Source organism: Neofelis nebulosa, chromosome 12 (assembly GCF_028018385.1).
Source record: "Neofelis nebulosa isolate mNeoNeb1 chromosome 12, mNeoNeb1.pri, whole genome shotgun sequence".
Lineage (NCBI taxonomy): Eukaryota > Metazoa > Chordata > Mammalia > Carnivora > Felidae > Neofelis > Neofelis nebulosa.
The window spans coordinates 92,104,559-92,118,563 of NC_080793.1; the positions used below are offsets into that span (position 1 = coordinate 92,104,559).

The 14,005-nt window shown below is 57.0% G+C and overlaps 1 long non-coding RNA gene across 2 annotated transcripts; it reads right to left on the reverse strand.

The window, feature by feature from the left end:
* Positions 1-1,881: 1,881 nt before the first annotated feature.
* LOC131492176 (uncharacterized) lies at positions 1,882-5,034 on the reverse strand. 2 transcript variants are annotated; one of them, XR_009251915.1, is made up of 3 exons: positions 4,979-5,034; positions 3,873-4,160; positions 1,882-3,422 (listed from the first exon to the last, which is right to left on the reverse strand). It is a non-coding gene; the product is annotated as an uncharacterized LOC131492176 (long non-coding RNA). The 2 variants fall into 2 exon arrangements; XR_009251914.1 differs by lacking the exon at positions 4,979-5,034 and adding an exon at positions 4,850-4,942.
* Between the last annotated feature and the right edge of the window lie 8,971 nt (positions 5,035-14,005).

The window sequence follows — 14,005 nt, forward strand, 5'->3', positions numbered from 1 at the left end:
TCCTGGCTGCTCAGGCCACACGGTCCCTGCGGTGGGCACGTCGCTCCTCCCGGCTCTGGCCCTCGGCTCTGACCTGCTCCGTTTCCAGCAACAGACTTCGTATAAGAGGGGCTCAGCGAGGTCCCCGGGGGGCCTGCCCTGACACGGTGAAGCCCGCCCGAGCGGCACCAGCTCCGGTCTCCAGCGTCCCTGAACATCTTCGCGAAGGACCAGAGGAGAAGCAGCATCCAAGAAAGGGTCCGTTTAAACAGCTGCTCCTACAGATTGTAGCCGGTCGTTGGGGGTGGGAGCAGATGTGGAAAGTGGGTCGTTGTCCGGCCAGGCTCCCTTGCCGAGGCACATCTCACTTGAACCCCACGGGCCCCTCGTCCTCTGCAGCGAATCGTTTGCCGCGTCCGGCAGCTGCCATTGGTCAAAGCACGTGGCTCCCCGCCAGGTGGGATCACGTACGGTGCGTATTTATTTCCGCGCAACTGGATTCCAGCCAGTGTGACAGCACAGAAGAAAAGTGAATGCCTCTCTTTGTCCGGTGGGGTCCAGTGGGGTCCAATGGGGTCTAGTGGGGCCATGGTGGCCCCGAGGGCAGCTGGGGCCAGGGTAGGCTGTGCACCTGCTTGCGAACGGCTCCCTGAAGAGCAGGGTGATGAAGTCGGAGTGCAGGTTTGTGGCAGGTTTGTGGGTCCTAATCCCACCAAAGGATGAGTTGGTGATAGGACCTTGAGTCTGAGGTTTGCAAGGCGACTTTCCCGTGCCTCTTTCAGGAAATGTGACTCAGTGGCCAAGCTGGTGTTGGCGTGGCTCTCCCTCCCCTGTCTCTCCCTCCCCCGCCTCCCTTCAGATGCTGCCTGTCTCTTGCACGCTCAGAGAATTAGGGCTCCCCTACAACGCAGACGGCCACTGGAGCAAGAGATCCAAAGGCATCTGAGTTTAGAGTAAAAACAGCCCAGAGCCGGGGAGACGGGTGGGTGGTAGCATTCGGCGGCTAACGCAGAGTCGGCAGGAGAGGAACCCTCCCGGAGGGTGTGGCTCATGACCCAGAGCGTCTCCTCCGACCAGATGCTGCTGCCTGGAAGATTCTCCCAGATTATCTCAGGCTTCCCCCCCACCAGTCTCCCGGGGATGACAGATTCCACACTTGTGTGCCTGAAGTGGACCCCTGACATCGGAGACGCACCACTGCCCCCCGTGTGTCTACGAACGGGTCACCGCCCGCAGGAGCAGAGCCCAGGGCCAGTCAGCCCACCGGGCCAGGCAAGAAGGTGACGTTCACAACAGGCTCTACAGGGAAAAGACGTTTCTCCCTCGCATGACATCCCTTTGGAGGTGTTTCTCCTTGCTCGGACGCCAGTCGGCAGTCAGGAAACGAACTTCAGTCTCAGAGAGAAGATTCTCCGGGTACTAACGTCTTTTCATGTTTGGACAGTTAAAACAGGAGGGGGTGGGCCCGGTGCTCTAGTAACGGGGAGGGGGCAGATCCCTCCCAGCCCCCGCGTGTGCGTGCATTTGTGGTCGATGACCCACGGTGTGACTAAAACAGAAACATTCTGTCTCGGCACGTGTTGGGGGTCAGCTCAGTCCGCTCACTCGTGCTGGGGACTGTCGGGTCAGAGGGCAAGGCCCCCGCCTCTGTTGGTGCCGCTTCCCTAGAAACGTGCGGTGGCCTGAACTCAAAATTGTCATAGCTCTGCCAAGCGTGACAGTGGAACGAAATGCCCCCACTTGGGACCGCTCGGGGTCCAAGCCCCTTCCAAACGGTCCTTTCCCAGTCTCCCGCAAAGACCCCACAGACTCAGCCACTTCTCTCCTGTGAACTTTCTCTCCCCTTCCTTTTCCTGAGTGCGCCGCTCCCCAAGGACGCTGCCTCCCCAGCCTCCCTCTTGCCGTGGCTGCGAATTGTCTCCCTCCTGCCCTTAGCTTGGACCGAGGGGCCAGTGGTTCTCTGCAGGTGCTTTGCTGCTGCTGGCAGATGGGGAGCCAGCCTCCAGCCCCTGGGCAAGGCTGTGATTCCCATGCCCCCTTTCTTCCTCATCCACTAAGGCCAGGCTCACCGCACAGGTTGACTCGGAAATGCACCTGCCGGTGGGGCCACTCAGCATGACACACGGTGACTTCGGCACGTACAGTGGAGGGACGCCATCATGATGACAGAGCCGCTGGCCGGCTCCTTAAGTCATATCTGTTCAGGGAGAAGACACCATGACTTTCTGTGCTCTGTCTCCACCTCCCTTTTAGGTGCAGCTGCTACGAGACCCAGCTGTGTGAAGGGGCGCTTCCCTCGGCCTGTCTGTGCCCCTGATGCAGGCCCTGTGGACCTCGTCCTCTCTATCTGCCCAGAGGGCCTGTTACCTAGCCGGTACCCAAGGGGGACGTGATCAGACAAGACACGGCCTGCACCAATGTCAGCCTTTCCGGCTGCGGAACGACGAGGCCTGAGAAATTAGGCCACCCTCCGGCACTGTGTGCGTAGGCGCCTCCCGCCCCGGGGGTGCATACGCTCTGGAAGGGACCCACTCCGGGAGCACCAAGTCTTTACTGGCACGTTCTAGGTGACATCACAGTGTTGGGCTCTGGTGACACGATGGTGAATGAAAACGGGCCTGGTCGGGGGGTCATGCGATGACCATGTAGGGAGACAGGGGAGGGTTGATAGCAGACACGCGATCGGGGAGTCCGAGGCCGGAAGACAGGGGTGATGACGTGTCCTGGGGGACAGGCGATGAGGACGAGAGGAGAAGCAGCATGAGAGAGACTTTCTAGGCTGGAGGTTTGGCTAGGAAGGGTGAGGGAGAAGGGGGTACCAGGGAGGGCGTCCAGGTCTCTACTTGCATAGCAGGATGGGTGTGGGCAGCACACGGTCCAGTGCGGAATGTGGGAGGGTAACAGGTGTAAGGGGACAGATCACAGTGTGGTCTTCAGGCTTCCTGCGCTAAAGGAGTCTTTGACCTAACTAGGTACTGAAGCTTTGCGCATTCCAGACTCTGAGGATTAGTCTGGCACGGTGCCAACGTGCGCATAGTCTGCAAGTCAACGATAGTTGAAGCCAAGAGAACACAAAGGTCTGCAAGTCGCTGAAACCTCGACCTGAGGCGATGTGGACAATGGAGGTGACTGTTGGCTCACACATGGAGGGCAGAACGGCTAGGGGATTGGTAATCCCACCATGACCCAAATAGCCCGTCTTTCTATCTCTCTGCTCTGCGGTCTCAACATTTTGGCCATGTGTGCAGGATGCGTAGGGCACAGGATGGCCGGAATCGAGCCGCCTTCCCATCTCAGTTCAGCAGCCAAAAGAGAAGAGGTCCGCTCCTCCAGGGCCCTCCGATCAAGATTCAGGAAGATGGTTCCCCGTAGCCATCCCCGCAGAGGCACGGCTACGTCCCAGTGGTGAGGGCAGATGCCAGACTAGGGAGGGTGACCAGTGCCTGGGGGTAAAAAGAGGAGAAGTAAAAGTGCAGACGAGTCTTGTGAGAAATCCCTGGAAATGCAAAGTTGAGAGATGGCGCCTGTAGAGTTTTGTCATTTTGCTCCTGTTTCCATATCGTAAGAGACGCTTGAGGCTGCCTTGCATTTTCCTGCAAGAACCCAGCTGAGGATGTGAGGGGACAAGGGACCCCAATACTGGGTGGTATTGGGTGGAGGGAGGCACTGAGTGGCTTTATAGGAGGGCAGCTCGTCTCTGGATAACAAGGGGAGGAGGCAGGTTGTGTGACTCTGCATGGGGGCAGGTGCGCTGGATGTTTAGGGGATAAACGATTTACCGTCGGGTGGCTTCTATCTCTCTCTATCAAGGGGGATAGAAGAACATCAGAAAAGGCTCGATACTGGTGGGTTCCTTGCCTGGGCTCCCAATAGACGTCATCACCATTTCTCACCGTGAGTTCTGAGCCGTCTGCCAAGTCAGTCAGAGGAACCAGCCTCTGCAGGCCAAAACAGCACACGCGTGGCTGATGAGGCCGACCTTGACGACGCGGTGTGTGTCTGCAGTCAGGTGGGCTGGCTGATTCTCAACTAGGAATCAGTTGACTTAGGGAAGCAGTGATGTGCTGGCAGGGGAAGCCCACGCCAAGGTAGTTGAGGCAGACGAGGCGGCCTGTAGTCATCCGAACGGACAGGAAATGCTCAATAAATGACAGAAACAGGAAAAGTTTGACCCCAAAGCTCTGAAACAACTCAAGAAGACATTATCTAGATTAGCGCCAAGATCACTCTGTGCCCAAGACGGAGCCATTGTACCAGTTATGCCTGCCTTCAAATAGTTCACCAAGAGTCCTCAATAATACGAAATAGAAAATTTACGTGCTCCCCAAATAATTTGAAGAACTCTAGAAATATCCCAGTTTAAGGGAACATTTCCTCCCATTGGCATGTTCTTCAGGAGAAAGTAAATTCTCTGACAATTTCAAACCCAAAGACCAAAGGAAGTAAAGACCAAAACCAGACCACCTTGTCCTTGTCAATTAAAAGTGCAAAGAAACTAAAGTCCCCCTCAGTACCTATTGTGCTTGCTATCAGTACATGGATCTAGGGGCCTGAATGCCACTCACGTGCATGAAACCGGGGCTGTCTCTCACTGGAATTGATGTGGAACCTTGCAGACCTCAGAATTTGAATTCCCCAGTGCCAAACCCATGACGTGGCTCCTTGTGGAAAAGACGAAGGGCTTATGGGACACACGGGATGATCAAGGATCTGGCCTCACACTCACCAGATTTAGCAAGCCAGTTACCAGCCCCCAGAACAATAACCCGTATTTCTGCAACCATTCTGCATGTCCCAGAAGCCCACATTTAGTTTTGTTGGACATGGGGTTGCCTGAGGAAGTGAGTCCCAGGCAAGTCTTGGTTCTTACCTCATCAGGAAGACCGTCAATGTGTCAGCTGCCCAAGGTGCACCCCGGATAAACTCGGACGCAATTGGGAGAAATGCCATAGTTCATTCTGATACAGCACATTTGCCAAATCTAAAAAAAAAAATTCACCCATGTGAACGTGGTAGCCAACCTCCAGATGACCCTCACTGATCCTTACCTCCTGGTCTTCACAGTCATGGACATGGGTCCCTCCCACAAAGAATCAGGGCTGACCCATGTGACCAACAGAAAGTTGCACAAGTTGATTTCTGAGTCTAGGTCATAAAGGTCTAAACCTCTGCCTCGACCTCTTGGATAGATTGTTCTGGGAGAGAAGCCAGCTGTGATACCTATGAAAATGGCTAAAATCTAAAAACAGAACAAACCAAAACAAAACACACCTGAAAATGAAATGCGTGTGAAGATGTTGAACGATACAACTGTCGTTCGCTGCCAGTAGAAGATAACCACGGGACTACGGTATCGCTAGGCAGGGTTTATTTTTCATTGAGATGTACTTTATGTGGAATAAAATGCACAAAGCTCAGGAATACAGTTTCATGAATTTCGACAGTCGTATACACCCATGTAACCACCACCCTGATCAAGCTGCAGGCCATTTCCCTCTCCCCAGAAAGTTCTCTTAAGTCCCTCCCGAGGCAACGTTCAATCACCCCCGCTGGCGGTAGCCATCATTCTGAGCGCTCCATGCATTGATGAGTTTGCAGTATGGAATCATCATACAGCACACGCTTTTCTGTATTTGGCCTCCTTCACTTAACCTCTGCTTTTGACATTCACCCATGCTGAAGCTGTGTGTTACCGGTTCTTTTTTTCTTCTTACTTTCGTGTTGAGGTCCATTGAGTGGATTGGTTTATCTGTTTTCCCGTTGATGGATATGTGAGTTGTTTTTGGGTTTGGGTAACAATGAGTACAGCTTCTCCTCCATCTCATCATCCATGAGTCCATCTCATCATCCATGAGTCCATCTCATATCGATGGACAAGTTTTTGTGGAGGTACACATTATTTTCTCTTAAGTATACACCTGGGGGTCAGTTCCCAGCTCACAAGATACGCAACATGTTTAATTTTATTAGAAACTTCCAAAGAGTTTTCCCAGGCGGATCTAGTGTTTTCATTGTCTCGGGATGTGAGATCTGGTGGTTTCCCTCCTCACCAGCACTTGGACCTCCAGCCTTTTGTAGGTCGGCCATTCTCGTACGTGCAATGGCGGCCACTGTGATTTCGTTTGCCTCTCCCTGGTGCACAGTGGTGTTGAGCACCTGTCCATGTGTTTATTGTCCATGGGGATAGCTTCCTTGGTGAATGTCTAAGTCTTGTCTGTTTTACAACTGGATTTTTTTGTCATTCGCTTGTTGAAAGGTTCAATCAAGTTCTTTGTCTGTCCTGGATATGATCCCTTTTCAAACATGTGGCAGGGTACAATCAGGATGTTCTTTGGAGTTGTTGATCACCAGTCTACAGTGATATCAACCTACTTTGTTTTTGGTCTTCTGTGACTGTCTTCATTTCGTGGCTGCACAAACAGAGCAAGTCAATATTTGGGTTCGCCCAGGATGGAGGTGTCCTGCCTATCAGGTTTGATAAAAAGCAGGTCAAGGGAGCTCAGGGTATTAGCAAATGTGTTACTGAAAAAAGAACCCATGGACTCTAATCTGGCCACATAAGGAAGTCACAACAGAGAGCTGAGTGAAGGGAAGTGAGTGTCAACCCAAGATGGCCCTAGCGGGAAGAGTGGTACAAGCCTACGGGAAGTGGGGACAATGTGGCCAGAAAGTGCATACTGGAGTTGGCAGTGATGGGGGTGAGGGAGCAAGAAGTAATGACAGGATCTAAGTGACGTTGTCAGCGGTAGGTCAGTATCTCAGTTGGATGGGACAGCTGGAGATGGAAGGTGGCTGAGCGTAAACCTGAGCCTGTTTACGCATCTTGCCAGACACATCCTTGGTTTTCCTGCCCCGGGAGCTGGCACAGGGGCTCCCAGGGGTGACGGGAGAAGGTGGGCGGGCCGACCGCCCACACCAGCTCCTTAGGGCACCATCTGTGGGGCCGGGGACATCCTACCTCCTTCCAGCCCTCGTGTCTTCCCTATGGAATGGGAAGAGGGGCTGCCGACACAAGGGCCGTCCTTGTCCCTCTCCTCATCCACATGCGTGTGACCTCTGGGCCGCATCGCCTCTGTGGAGTTCCCAGCTCAGCTGAGACATCAGGCACCATGACGGTACCAGCCTGGACCACCCGTTGCGGCTGCACGTTCTGCAAAGCAGTGGCCCGCTGTGCACCAGGGGCTTTCCCTGCGGGTCCCAGGACCACAGGGACTCGCTGCCCCTTGAGCAGACTTCTGGGGACAGGCAGACCGTACACTGCCCTTGCTTGCAGCGCTGGACAGAGCGGCAAACAGGACAGCCGCTGTGATGCTGTGATTTGCAGTAAGAAATACTTACTTGGTTTTTGTCCCCGCTCGTGGCACAGAGCTCCCGAAACCCTTGGACTTTCCCACATGGTGAGAGCCACGGAGCTGTCCTGTTACGTTAATGAGGTGGCTTCGAGCACCCCCCCATCCCGCAAGGAGGGGGGCTGGCCACCAAAGGAGCCAACCACGTGATTAGAAGGTTGGAAATTTCAGTCCCACCCATGACTTCTGGGAAGGGGTGGGGGGCTGGGGGCTGAATCACTCACAGTGGTCAGTGATCTAATCACCATGCCTACATAATGGAGCCTCCGTAAAAACCCAAAAGGACCGGTTCACATAGCTTCCGGGATAGTGCAGTCGGGGAGATCCGGGGAGAGTGGCAGTACCCAGAGGGGGCATGGCAGCTTAGCACCCCTTCCCCACGCCACCCCCTGTGCGTCTGTTCATCCAGCGGCTCCTGAGTTCTGTCATGTTATAATCAATCAGTGATCTAGTAAGTAGCATGTTTCCCCGAGTTCTACGAGCCTCTCTAGCCACTTGAGAAGCCCAAGGAGGTGGTCATGGGAACCTCCGGTCTGTAGCCCCCCGCCTTCCCCAGTCAGAAGCTCGGGTAACAGCTGGCATCTGGAGTGAGGAGAGTCATCTTGTAGGACTGAGCCTTGGTGTGTGGGATCTGACGCCGTCTCCAGGCAGACCGTGCCAGATGCGAGCTGGATTCTCAGACACCCAGCTGGCGTCCGAGAACCACTTGGCGGTGTGGGGAGACCCCGACGTACCCACACACGTTGGTGTGGATGCAGAAAGTGTTCGTGCAGAAGACGGTGAAGGACAGAACGCCATCACTGAAGGGCAGGCAGTGGAAAGAGTGAAGATACACCAGGTAGGTCCTCTCAGAGGACACAGCATTGGGAGAACCTTCCAGAAAGCCCTGGGAAGGGTGCTCTTGTGTGAGGGCCGGGCACACAGGCCGGAAGAAGGCCAGGGAGGCTTGAGGATGTCATTCCACGTGTGAGAGGGAACAGGACAGATCTTGGGGAAAGGGGGGCTGGGAGGGAGTCCAGAGGGGCTGGGAGAGCCCCAGCAGTGGTCAGAGGTCCAGAGGAAGGCGTGGTGTGAGTGGGAGTGGCCCGGGCTGCGTGGACAGTCCCCTGAGACGGCAAGGTAATTTGCTGTCCCGTCTGTGTGTGTCCTCGTGCCCCAGGTCACAGTGGACAGAGAAGCCACAATCCGGAACATGCCTGTTAGTCACCAGGGGAGTCGGGGGGAGCCCTGAGGGATCTTTACTGCTGTTCTACTCCTGGAATGCTGGTGAGGCCCACTGTCTGCCCCCCCCTATGGCACAGCAGGTGCCCAGGAGTGGGGACTGAGTCATGAGGTCCCATCTGGCCCGAGTGTCAGCTCTGAGGCCAGAAGTGGGGGATCTGAGGTCTGCTCTGAGGGCGGCGGTGACAGGACCTGCCGGGGCCTAGAGTCAAGTCCCAGCTCCTGGGTGTAAGTGCAGGTGTCCCGGGAGGGTCCCGTCCCCCAGCGCTGTGCCTGGCACCCCCACCTGGCCGACACTCTAGTGGACGGGGCGTCGCTGCTGGGACAGCTGGTGACAGTGAAAGGTTTCCTGAGAACACACTTTGCCAGGGAACGGAGGCTTGGGCTGGGGAGGTCAGACCTTTGTGTGGCCAAGGTCAATCATCCTTCCCTCCGAAGACACGTTTTTAAGTTGTATTTAAATGAAGTCACCACCATTGGCAGCTGGAAAGCCTCCCATCGCTGGATTCCCCGAGAACCTCTGTGGGTGAGACTGTAGAGAAGGAGACCTAGCCTGGAATCCTGTTGTTTCCGAAAGACAGACTCCCTTTGCCATTTAGACATCAGCAACAGCCCCGGCTGAACCTCTCGGCACGAGGCTTAAGCCTGTAGCTTCTGAGTCAACAAGGGCCTCTCCGAAAAGCATCCTGGGGATGCAGGGGGGAAGGAGGCCGGTATGGGGCCTCCGTCCCCCAGCTCACACCTGGTCACCTCTGACCCCGCCCCACAGCTGCCGGCTCAGCTCTGTTGTTCCTAAGGACCCACGTTCAGCAGTTCTGCCTACATACCTAGAGACACCAAGTTGGCATTTCTGGGGAGCCCCGGGTTCATCCTTTGAAAACATTTTCATTGAAGGTGTGTGTGTGTGTGTGTGTGTGTGCGTGTGTGTGCGTAAAATCACGACCTGGTGACTCTTCGCAAATTGAACGGACCCATGAAGCCAGCACCACACGAAGAAACAACACTCACAGCCCCTGGAACCTTCCGAGCGCCCTTCCAGGCCCCGAGCCCGGGATAACGGCCCTCCTGACGTCGAACAGCATGCATTAGCTTTGCCTCCCCGGTATTTTGTGCAAACAGAATCATACGGTCTGCGCTCTTTCGCGTCTGGCTTCCAAGAATTACCGCTTAATGCAATCTGTGCTGCTCCCCCCGTAGAGAGAACCACATCTCGATTCCAGGAGCGGCCACACGCGGGGTCTTGCTGCCTGGGGTTTCGGGCCCTGGGGACGCGACCCACACCCCTAACTGCAGCCCCTCACTGCTCGGAGCCGGGTCCTCGGGTGACCTTCTTGTTCCCTCACGGACAAGTTGGGAAAGACTGTTGGAGCCTGTGCAGCTGCCGAGGCCCCCCAGTGGCCCCCCAGACCCCGACGTTGGGGAACCTGGTGTCAGACAATGAACACACTCCGCTGACTGCCACCGCCTTCTGCCGCTCCCCTCCCCACCTCCCCTGCCCCCTGGGGCCTCCCTCCCGGCACAGAGGCCGGGAGACCCTGCCCACGGGCTGCCTTGCTGCACAACGTCTGGAGTCCACTCTCCACCAGGCACCCAGATGAGTAGAATCTTCCCAGATGAGTAGAGCACCTCAGTGGCTCCCTCGGCCCTTAGCTGGAGCCCCACCGGCTTTACGTGGCCGGTCGTGACGGCCTCTGTGCCTTTCCCGGCACCTCCTCCCCCAGACACCCCCTCATACTTGCTGCTCAGCCATACAGGGCTCTGCGGCCCTCACCGTGGGCCTCCGAGAGGCCACCCCTCTGCCCAGCACAGACCCCCTTCCTTCTGTTCCCTGCAGCCCGCCCGCGCCCTCCCCGGCTTGCTCTCCACCCCACCCGCCTCAGCCCCGTGCTCATTCTGCGGGGTTACACCTGCCGGGCTCACCGGCCAGCGGCCCTGACGCTGTGAGGGCAGGGACCAGGCTTTTCCCCCAGGAACGCCCCTGATGTACATCAGCCACGCAAGAAACTTTAACTGAGTAGGTGAACGAACGAATGAACCGCCACAAGGCATCACAGTAGGTCAGGGCCCCGCTATGGCCGGACCTGCAGAGCCTGCCCAACCGGACCCTATCCCGCGGGCCTCTGTGTACGGAAGGCCACACAACACACACCTCCGTAAAGCCAGGGCCTTAGAGAGGGACCGAAATAGAAGCAGTCTCAGAATCGCCGCTGGCTCCCAAGATGCAGAGGAACCCTGGCCGGAGACACGTCGTGACACCAGATCTGTGTCGTGACTTCCAAAGGTGACCAGCTGCCCGGCATCCTCGAGCGCCCTTCGCGCTCAGCAGCATCGCGGACATGGGCAGGAGGGCGAAGTCACGGGGCGGTGAGTGCAGGGACAGGAAGCAGGGGGGGGAGAACGGCAGGCATTTCCCTGGCTGCACGTGTGTGACCAGGCGGGGATGGCTGGCCCCATCCTCTTCCTCCGGCGTCAAGTTTTCTCCACTCCGGGAATCAGGGCTTGTGGTGGGAGGCGGCGTCACCTGCCCCCAGGCCCCCACCCGGCTCTTTTCTCCCCCGAGGACGACAGAAAACCGCTCACGATCTTGGCAAATGAATTAACATCGCCATGAGTCAAGTAAGCATTGCAAGCTCTTCACGGGGCTCCAAGATCGCGTGTGTGTCTCAGAGGGGGGCACACGGGAGTCACGGACCACGGGAAGGCTGGGCAGGGACGTCGGTGCTGAGGCAACCCTCCCGCCTTCCCCTCCCCTGCTCTGCTTGACCCCCACTGGCATCGGTCACCCGGATGTCTCGAACCGTCGCTTTTGTAGACCACGATCTCGGAGGCTTTGCTGGTGATCACGGCTCGCCCGTGGACCTCGCCAGTGTAAGGGATCGCCCTAACCGTAAGGGTACAGCAATCCCTACTCCTCTGCCTGGCCGCCTCCCCAGCCACAAGGACCCCCGCCCTGCCCCAGCCTCGCAGCCCCACGTTCCGCAGCCGGCCCCGCCTTGCTGGGACTCTCACCCGCGAGTGAATAAGGTTGGGAAACGTCCCGACCGGTCAGGACGTGGCACGGGGGTACCTTTCTCTTCTGGTGGAGTTTGCCTTTGGAGGACATTTTTCAGAGCCTCGGAGTCCCGCTCTGGTGACCCCGCGGTGCAACAGTCACTGTAACGTCAGCCTCCCCAGAAGCGTCTACACGGGGTGGGTGCTCTCTGGCAGAGGAGGACACCCAGGGGAGAAGAGCGCCTGGCACCTTCACGTCACTCTCTCGAGGGACAGCCCAACTGGACAATCAGGAATGACAGGTGACACGGGACAGGGATCGAGGACAAAGGCCAAGAAGCTCGAACTCAAACTTAGCCTCTGCCGTGTATTCAAGCGGGACCTGCCGTGGGACTCCAGTGTGGGTTGGTGGCGTGAGGGGGGAAGACCGTGGCGGTGAAGGAAGGTGCGTACGGGCCCCGCCCACATCCTGAGTGCCCTGAGGCCGCATTTCTCCACGCTCAGCTCCGTCAAGCTCCAGTCTGGTGTCCCCCACTGCCCTTGCCCGTACGGTCTGGGGATCGAGCTGGCCACCAGCAGACGCTGGCCTGAGTCTGGGGAGCCGGAGACAGCGTGCGTCTCGGGTGGACAGATGCCGACGGTCCTTCCCTTCTTCTGTTGTGCAGAAGACCACAGGCGACCACAGGCGACCACAGGCAGCCACTGTCCAACCATGGCAGCTGCATGGAGGAAGCTGGAGCTTCCTGCCTGCCAGCCCCCGTCGCAGACATGCCCGTGGCTCCTGTGAGCTCTGCCGTGGCCACCTAGGCCAGTGTGTGAGAGGGCAAATTGGTGATGTCCTGACTCTCCGTTTCCCCGATCTTCCCCCAGCTCCCTGAGCACCCTTCCTCAACGGTTCCCCCTTCCCCGTGTCACCGCCAGGTCTCTGAGCACCTTTTGTCACGATATGCATGGGGCTCGGCTTTGTAGATTGCACACTGTTGATAAAGACTCCCACCTGTCCCTGGAGGGAGCAGGAGGGGACATCTGGGGTCATTTGGATGATCTGGAAACTGCCCTCCATGGTGGCCGTACTCCACAGTTTCCACGCTCACTCTGTTCCACTCACTCCCAGAGCGGGCTCCCCAAACCCCAGGCTCTTTGCAGAGGTGGCTCCCTGCTCTTTGGCTCTGCTTGGTCTGGAGGTCCTGAGGCCCGTACTTGGAGGTCGCCAAGTCTCTGCTCAAAGGCTGCTGACTAGCGTTGGCCCGGAGATGTCTTCACTTCACCCAAGACAAAGGTCCCAGGCAGGAGCGTGGGCACAGAGCTGCCCACAACGCTGTCCATCCCCAGAGCTCCTGGACTGTGTGTCTGGAGTCCTGCCCCCACCTTCTGCTAGCTCTGCTCCTAGGACCCCATGCCCTGTGCACCTGCTTCAACTTGCTGGGGCAGCCAGCCTCCCTGGTCTCCTGCGTTCTTCAAAAAATGTTTTGCTGGGGACGCCTGGGTGGCTCAGTCGGCTGAGCATCTGACTCGATTTCACCTCGGGTCATGATCTCAGGGTCTGCTAATAGTGTGGAGCCTGCTTGGGATTCTCTCTCTCTCTCTCTCTCTCTCTCGCGCGCGCGCGCGCGCGCGTGCGCGCTCCCTTTCTCTGTGCCTGCCCTGCTTGTGCTCTCTCTTTCTCTCAAAATAAATAAATAAAATTTACAAATATGAAAAATAGAAAATGTTTTGCAGTATTAATACCTCAAAATAGGCTTGGATTTAAAAAAAGAAAGTTGAGGGTTCCAAAGGTTTGGGCTTTCACTTCATTTGATATGACGTGGTGTTTACACAAGCGTCTAAATGTCACTTTATTCAATGTCATTCTAAGGCCCCACCACTTCCTCTGCCCCCCGGTCACATGCTGCTGTCACCCAGATAAGAACGGGACAGCCTTGTTGGTCGTGTCTGAGAGCGAGAAGTGGCCAGGATCCAGGGCTCCCGGTCCCGGAAGGAGCCAGAACACAAATCACAGGCAATGCACTCGTTGCTGGTATTAGGGGGGTCAGGACCCCTTCCTGGCCCCTCCCCCGGTCAGCCACAAACTCTGCCCTCGCCCTGCATGACCCCCCTCCTGGGCCTGCGCCTCCGGTCTCGTCTCTGACCCGCCAGCACTGACCTTCATGTTCCGTGTGCTCTCTTGCCCCCAGACGACTCCTCTGTGTGTCACCAGTCACCCTGCTTCCGAAGACAAGTTTGGGAGGGGGCAGTTGGTGGGCTGGGGTCCCTCCCCACGACCCACATTGCGTCTCCCCCCCCGTGGGGAGGACGGTGAGAGGAAATCACGACTGGGGATACCGAGAGAGGACTGGAGGTGAGCCATCCCACGGGCCGGGGCAGCGAGTGTAGGATGGGGCTCGGAGCAGCAGATGGGGACATGGGGGGCGGGGGGTGAGGCTGTCAACTGGTAAAAGCCCATTGTGCACGACCAGTTAAGTACC